The sequence below is a fragment of the Apium graveolens genome, chromosome 2 (assembly GCF_009905375.1).
Source record: "Apium graveolens cultivar Ventura chromosome 2, ASM990537v1, whole genome shotgun sequence".
In the NCBI taxonomy this organism is placed as follows: Eukaryota; Viridiplantae; Streptophyta; class Magnoliopsida; order Apiales; family Apiaceae; genus Apium; species Apium graveolens.
Window position 1 is genome coordinate 17,300,073 of NC_133648.1, and position 8,457 is coordinate 17,308,529.

Consider the following 8,457-nt stretch of genomic DNA (forward strand, 5'->3'; position numbering starts at 1 on the left):
AAAATATTAAAAATAGTATAACTTTCCCCTCAATAACATAAGCATTGATATTTATGTTTTAAAAATAAAAAATATTTAAATTTAAATATATGATTTTATAAAAAATAATAGAGTGTATAAATATATAATTTATTTATTAAAATATTAGTTACTTGATATTAATTTTGAACGCTCAAAATTTTGAACACCCAAAATCTTAGAGGGCTGATAATTTTTTGGGGAGAAGTGGGATAAAAACCGCCCAATTTTTTCAACTCTTTTCATCATATGCTCTCTTATTCAATTCTCTCTCTCATTGTCTATCTCTCAGTACATACCCCCTCTCAATAATCTCTCTAATTGTCTCTCTCAGTACATAATATGTCTCCCAGCTGCCATCTAAATCTATCTCTCTCTTGCTCTTACCCCTAAAGGTTTCTAACTCTTCCTCAAATTAGGACTTGGATTTTGAGCTTCGATTTGGAGTTTTAGTTGCAGCTTGATTGTGGCTTTGGATTTTGGGTTCTCTCTAATAAAATTCGGTGGGTGTATCAACGATTTTCACTGCAAGTGCCTTTGGAATTGGTAATTTTAGCTAATCAGTTACACTATTTCTATATATATTGAATATATTTTATTACTATAAGCGATTTACTCTAAGAGCAAGATAAAGCTATTTCTATATATGTTGATATTCTAGTGACAATTTTTTTTTCACAACAACATGAAGATGAAAAATTCAAATTTAGCTGGAAGAGAGTAGCAATCACAAGCTTATTTGGGTTTGGTTTTGTTGGACTATTTGGTCATTACTGGTTAGTTATCCATAATTGCATCCCAGTGCAAGTTTGATATTCTGCTGACAATATTACTGTGTTTCGCTTTTACTTGCATATACATATTTGCTAGTCGCATATGTTCTTGATTCGTTGATTTATGCAAATTGTGTAACAAGTCTTGAATGCTTGAAGTGTGGTTTTGAGCTCAAACCATACTGAACCCAATTATGTGCAATTATTGAAAGTAAAGGACCATACTTGTTGGAGGATTTGGAACTTGCTTGAGGCCACTAACTCTCAGCATCCCCAAACCACTTGTTGAATTTGTGAATAAACCTATATGGGTATATATGTATATTTGTATACATATATCTTCTATTTTGTTGTTATGTTGTTTGTTGGGTTAGTACTTAGCTATATTCAGCATCACATGACCAGCATCACATGACCAGCTCAGATGTATTTCTGGAGATGTAGGTGAAACTTCCTTGAGTTTGAAACAGCTTCTACAAGGCGAAAGCAATAAAGAAACCGAAGACACCTTTGGTGTACATCCTTGGGGTAATTCAGTTACTAATTTAAATTTAAGTTTATGGGCTTCTTATTCTGTTCAGACTTCAGCTTTAGCTTTAGCTTTAGCTCTAAATTCCAACTTTAGCCTTGGAGAGGTTGTATTGTTTCATTTTAACTTTTTATTACTTTAGCATAATGACAGTTAAGTTAACACTGCCTTTCATTTTACATAAGTTATTGTTATCCAAATTGGTAAATGGTAATACATTTATCTGGTAAGTTGATAGGCTAAGATATCTTACCAACTGGAATGGATTTGCAGATTGTGGCAACAATATCAATTCATATTATATCAAATGGAGGTCTTTGAGTATGGAGATATTAAATAAGTTGTTATCCAAGTTGATAAATAAATCATTTTTTTCAATAGCGGCATTACTACATTAGGATTAAAATCTCGATGCTAGAATCTTTGTTGCCTTCAAAATGAAGCTATGCTGTATTGTGATATTAAAACTTACCACAACCATTATTGTATTATAGTCACTTACTGTTTTGGAAATGCAATAATGCTGAAATAATTTTTTTTATTCTGTGTCCTGATGACCTTAGAGATAAAATTACTCAAATACTTTTAAATTATTTTTTTCAGGAGTGTTTATGATGTTAGTTTAAATGATGATAGTTGGTCCAACGAGTATTTTAATATAGTCAGTGGTATTACTTCAACATAATGGGAAAGGCTTGATGTGTAAGTACTGTTTTCCCCTTGCTGACTCACAGCAATATGCTGATACAGACTTCTGATATTTATATTTTTAAAATACATCTATTTACCATGCCAATATCAGTTGATCGTGTATAGTGATTTGTTGCATGATATTCTTTTAGTGTTTCCCGTCTTTTTGAGATAACATCTGCAGTATTATAGTTGATGTGTTTCAGGAAGTCAAGGTGGTATAACAAACTCCACCGGAAGTACTCAGATGGAGCAAGACTTGGCAGTTGTTCTTAAAAGACTTGTGGAAGCTAACCTGAACATCAGAATTTATATCCAGGACTTGTTTGTGATTTCTTGTGATTGCTGCAAGTGACAATGATGATGGTACACCAATAACTGACCGAAGCAGCTTCTAGTACCTGTGTTTACCAGTGTTTTTCAAGTTTATAAGCGTATAACGCTATCTATTAAGTCATAAACTAGTTTATCTTTTGTTTATGTAGTTCAACTTTTGTTGGATGTTGGATGTTAGATGTTTTAGTAGGGGTTGGATGTTTTAGTAGGATGGTTATTGAATGGTTGGATATTTTGGGAGGATGTTTGTTAGATGCTTGATGTTTTGGATGTTTTACTGAATTTGGGGTTGCTTAAATACCAATAGCACATTTTCAATTTCTTATTTGTCAAAGTGTTATATTAGCTTCATAAACTGTTACAATAGACAATGTAAAATGTTTCAGTAGCTTGCTTACAAATGTTACATTAGCTACTAAAAGTGTTACCATAGGTTCTCAAAATACACCATAAAAGTGGGACCCACATGCCACGTCACTACATTCCACGTCATCAATGTGGGCCCCACACTACCACATCAGAATGCCACGTTGCATGCCATGTCAGTATGCCACATCAGCATTCCACGTCATTTTGAAAATTCAGTGTCTCTCTAATGTAACATACGTTTTACGTTACATTTGGACTGTTTTTGTTACCTTAGGGGCCTAGGGTAACAGAAAATGCCATGTTACAGTAGGCGACATTTATGTTAGATTAGGTACCCTAAGCTATCACCGAAAAAACTAACTTCAATTTTATGTTACCTTAGGCTCTTTTTGGCCTTTAGTAACGTTAATAGGGCCCTGTTGTAACATATTTTTGGTTACAACAGGCTATTTTTGGTGTAGTGTCCCTTTATTGAGTAAGGGAGCATGTGAAGATGAATTTGATCTTCAGTCACTCCAGTGATTTTGAATAAACCACACATCTGCACAAAGCGCTCTAGATGACGGTGTGGATCCTCTCGCTCAATATCTCCTTCAAAAGCAAAGTTTCTCACCATTTGTATTAACCTCAGATTTATAGTAAATTGAGCTGCATTAATCGCTGGAGTATTATAAATGCAGTTTGCAAGATTAAGAGTCTCATGATCCCAAATAGAAGTTTCATCAGGATTGACATTATTCGCAACTTGACAGTCACCCATCTTCCCTTTTTCTTTTCGTTGCTTGGACTCTTTCCTTAGAGCTTAAAAAGTGCATTCGATTTCTGGGTTAAACTATAAATTTCCCGCACTTGTAGAATGTGCATATAAGAGTTATAGTACCTCAAAAGAAAACATATAAGATGGATCTTGGAAAAAAATCTGATAAAATCTAAACAATAAGGAATAATTAACCTAAACTTAATATTGCTGCCTTCCCCAGTAGCGACGCCAATTTGTTTTTATGTATTTTTGTAAAGTTCGTTGTCAGGGAAGGACTAAGGGAGTATTTGGTATTGCTGTTGCAAACAACAACAACAACATTTCGCTGAAAAGCAATTAAAAAACTGTTTGGTAAATTTTAAAAGTTACTTTCAGAAAAGTGCTTTTGGCCTAAAAGCTGTTGTTAGAGAAAGTCAGTCCCCCATGAGTTTAGAAAAAGCTGCTTTTCAGCTGTTGCGGAAAGCAAATGCTGATTTCACCATCAAACCTTACCAAAAACATCATTATTTTTAATTTTTTGCACCAAAACGTATATGTATCCAAAAAAATACCAAATAGTCATCTGATTTTTAAAACAACACTTTTTTCAGCAGAACTTTTTCTAACAGCACAACAATTTCTAACAGTAATCCCAAACAGAGCCTAAATCAATATTAATTCAGGTATACAATCTCTTAATGTCCAGACGTGTGTAGAAATAATTGGTGTGTTTGTTACTGACTAAATTAAACTATCAAGTAATTTAATCAAAGATTTATAAATAAGGAAAACAACCCAAGAACTAGGGTTGTTCAATTGGTTCAATGATTGTTGATTTATTACGATCTCTACTTCTCTTACTTTGCTAAAAAACAATTCTTCTAAAATTTATATTGTTCTCTCCCAAGATACAAAATAATGCCTACAACTATATTCCAAAGTCAATCCCATGATCAACTGAAATACAATCATAAACTATTAAGACCCAAGAATTATAAATTTCATAGCTCGCATATTAATCTCCTAATCAATAATTAAACTATGTCCATCATATCATGAAAAAGAATTATGACTCATCTCCCAATTCATCACAACTCCTAAAGATACAATTAAAGGTTCATGACTCCTTTAATTGGGTTAATCCCTCAATGATAAATTAGCAAAGTAGAGAATTTGCACTACAATCAAACAAACATATATTACCAACAAATACTACCTAATTCTCGAATTAGAGAATTAACTACTCATAATTAAGGAAAAAAAAGCATATATTAATATCCAAAATCATGATTACAAGAGTATAGACTTAAGAAAAATACAACTTGATGAAATCTCTCAAACTTGGAGTAAATCCTTTCAATCCTTGCTCAAGTTCTCTCTAGCCTCTCTCAATACATCTCCTTCTATAAAACCCTAACTAACTATTTTTATACTCAGATGGTACCTTTTTTCAATCATATAAGGTAACTAAAAGAGATTTTAACAAAAAGTAGAAATCTATTTGAATTATAATTTTCGTCAGGCTCAGGCCCTGAACCTCAGCATCATCAGGTCCTGAATGACGTCCTCAGGGCCTCTTCAGAAGAGCTCAGGCCCTGGACTCTTTATTCATCAAATTTGCTTTTCTTAGGCCCTGAACTCACAAGCTCAGGCCCTAAGGTAAGTGCATTTTCTCCACTGACTCCTTCAGGCTCTGAGCCTCCAAGCTCAGGTCCCAAACTCCCTTAATTTCTTCTTTTATCAAGTACTCCTCTCTTTTTCACCTTCTTCTTCAATAAATCCCTATTAACATAGTAACCATAATTCCCTATCAACATAGAAAATTATGTCTTAGCATCCATCTAAGTTAAATAATTAGTACTAATTATTTAGGACTAAATCATCATAAAACAAGGTTAAAATAAGCATAACATGACATAAACGAACTATAAATTAGTCATGCATCAGTAGGCTTGGGATTTTCTTGACCTGGCATTTGCAAACAAGTCACAAACTCAAATCTTCACACTTCAGGACCACTTGAACCGCATTACCAAGGACAACAAGTCAATTGTAGAGTACTTGCGTGAAAATCGATATGTTGTAGATGAATTTACCACTATGGGATCGCTTGTTTCAAATGCAGAACTAGTTGTCAAAATCTTAGTGGTCTGGGCAAATAATACATACAATAATATTGCAGCAACCATACGTGCTAGAGAAACACCTATAAGTTTTAAAGACTTGTTTGGCCGACTTATTGATCAAGAATTGATGCTTAAACATGAAATTTATCAACCGGGTATTACTGCTATTGTTGCCCATAAAGAGTCCCAACCAAACATGCACTTCTCAGGATTATGGCTCCCTCACCATTCACAACGCCAGAATAACTTTTATGGACCATAGAAGCCATCAACTGCACCGAATCCTTCTTCACAATGGCGCACATACTCACGAGATCCTACTAATTACCCCAATAACCGAATAATGTGTCAGTTATGTGATAAATCAGACCATACAACTAAAATCTACGGGTCCAAGTCATAGAATCACATGGAAGCTAAAGCTAATTTTGCAAGTTCTGTCCAACAACCATACGCACCACGAATTATTGACTCTGGCCCTTCACATCATGTAACAGCTGATGCGCATAATTTTTCTGAAGTTCATAATTACGAGGGCCCTGATGAAATTAGCTTGGGAAATGGTAAAACTATTCCCATTACTCATACTGATACTACTAATTTACAGTCTCCTCATTATATTTTTATGTTATCTAATACTTTATGTGTGGCGCCCTCCAAACCCGGGTCAAAAGTTTGGGGTCCACAACACGCACACACACCACATATAAACCTGTTTATGAAACTAATAAATGCAAGAACCCTACTTACCATAATCCACAGATCATAATAGTTTAAAGTATGTCCACAAGCCATGACCTTATTTATATTATATCGTACCAAATCACAGTTTATTTATATTACAACTGAAGTAAACTTTATTACAAACCTTGAACACAAACTAAGGCAAATGTAATCTGCTAACTTATTCCATTTCAACCTGGAAACCAAGCTCACATGCTTGTTCGGGGATCCTCGCTACCATCACTTTCCTTTTTAACTAGAAAAGAACATCAACAGATTTGTAAGAGTGAGCTAACTTGCTCAACAAGTCATATTGACAACACTGAGATTAAACAATGATCAATTGAAATGATATAAGGAATTAAGTTTCCTGATAAATAATGATTATAATTGGATATTCATTTATATTTTAAAAACCAATGTTAGACAATGATTAAAACTGGACCAGTCACGCACTAACCCCGAGCAAGGCTCCCAGATTTGCTCTATATACTGGATCCAAGGCACGCATTGGCCTATTATGACCACGAATCTGGTCGGACCATGAATCTGGTGCGTATTTGAAAATAGTCCAATTCTATAATAACAACATGCTAAATAATGTAAATCAATAAGCTGAACCATAAACAACATTTATCTTGAAGCATAGGGTGATGCATAATACCCTAAAGGTATAACAAGGTAAAAGAAAGATTGACTTTCAATCCAAGGAAAAAATCAGAAAGTAGAAAACCAAAGGTTCAATGGTTACAAGGATTGGTCTTTTTTTACACAAGATATAAAGATTCATATGATAAGCAATTTTACTATCAGGGATCAGTATGTGGTATATATGTATTTGTGGAGTAGTATCGTATATATGGGGTTTATATCTGAGAATTCAACAATCAATGGTTTATGAAGAATAAGGCTTACGGTTCAAGATCAATAACAATAATCAGGGTTTAGGGTAAATTACTTCAGAGTACTTGTAATATAACAAGAATGAACAGAATTACTTGCAACATATATGAAGAGAGTTCGAAGATACTTTCAATACATTATAAGAAAGAGTAGAAACACTTGCAATATAACAAGAATGTTCGAGAATACTTGCCTTATCTCAATTCGCTTTCACTTTCTTTGTACTCGTCTACTGATTTTCACTCACCGACCGCTTGCTTTCCCTTTCTACATCTTGCTTCCTCTGTTAAACATCACATGTATTTATCAATACTTATTCTCATCTCATTCTATTCATTACATGCTTCTATCTACCCTTCGTTTTACCCAAATCCGAAGTACGGATTTAAAATTATAACAAAAACCTACAAACAATACACATAAATGCATATTATACATCAATTGGATCATATATAACACGTAGCACGTAAGATATTCAATCAAAATAATTATTTAAAGAAGATTCAGGGATAAATTGATTTTCCAGGTATTTAATATAAATTTTTAAACATTTTTCGGAATTAAAATGGGTCTCCGAAGCATTTTATAATTAAATAACAGGGTTCAAACACCCGAATCTGACTTTAAAATTGTTTAATAATAATTATCGAGCTTTGAAAATAATTTAAATAATATTTTGAAGCTCAAAACTATTTTTCAGAATTTTTAAATCAAAAAAAATAATTAATATAATTAAAGAAATTAAAATTAATTAATAACTAACTAACTAAAATAATTAATAAATTAATATTTAAATTAATTGACTAATTAAATAATTAATTATTAACTAAAATTACTTAATTAAACAATTTAGATTTAACTTCAAATTAAAAATAATTTTTCAGAATTAAAAATATTGATTTTTGGAATTTAAAATAATTAAAAACAATTTCTGAAAATAATTATAAGAAGAAAATATAATTTTCGAAAATAAATAAAACAAAAATCTAATTTTTGTATATTTTTAAAATTCCAGGGACTATTTTGAAAATCCACACAACTACAAGGGGTCAAGTGGTAATTTACCACCCCCCGTCTTCTTCCTCACTCGCCGGCTGGAACTCCATGGCCGTCGCCATGGAGCTGTTTCGGCGGCTGGAAAAATGCCCAGCTTTACACCAAATTAATGGGGTTTGTTCCCCTCGTTCCCAATAAGATAATCATGCAAACCATTTGAGCAAAACATCGTTAAATCTCCTAGAAATCCCGACC

The 8,457-nt window shown here is 33.0% G+C and overlaps 1 long non-coding RNA gene across 1 annotated transcript; it reads left to right on the forward strand.

The window, feature by feature from the left end:
- The first annotated feature begins 250 nt into the window (after positions 1-250).
- LOC141705841 (uncharacterized) lies at positions 251-2,657 on the forward strand. The gene is made up of 5 exons (XR_012568496.1): positions 251-564; positions 710-794; positions 1,236-1,319; positions 1,924-2,022; positions 2,203-2,657. It is a non-coding gene; the product is annotated as an uncharacterized LOC141705841 (long non-coding RNA).
- Positions 2,658-8,457: the final 5,800 nt, after the last annotated feature.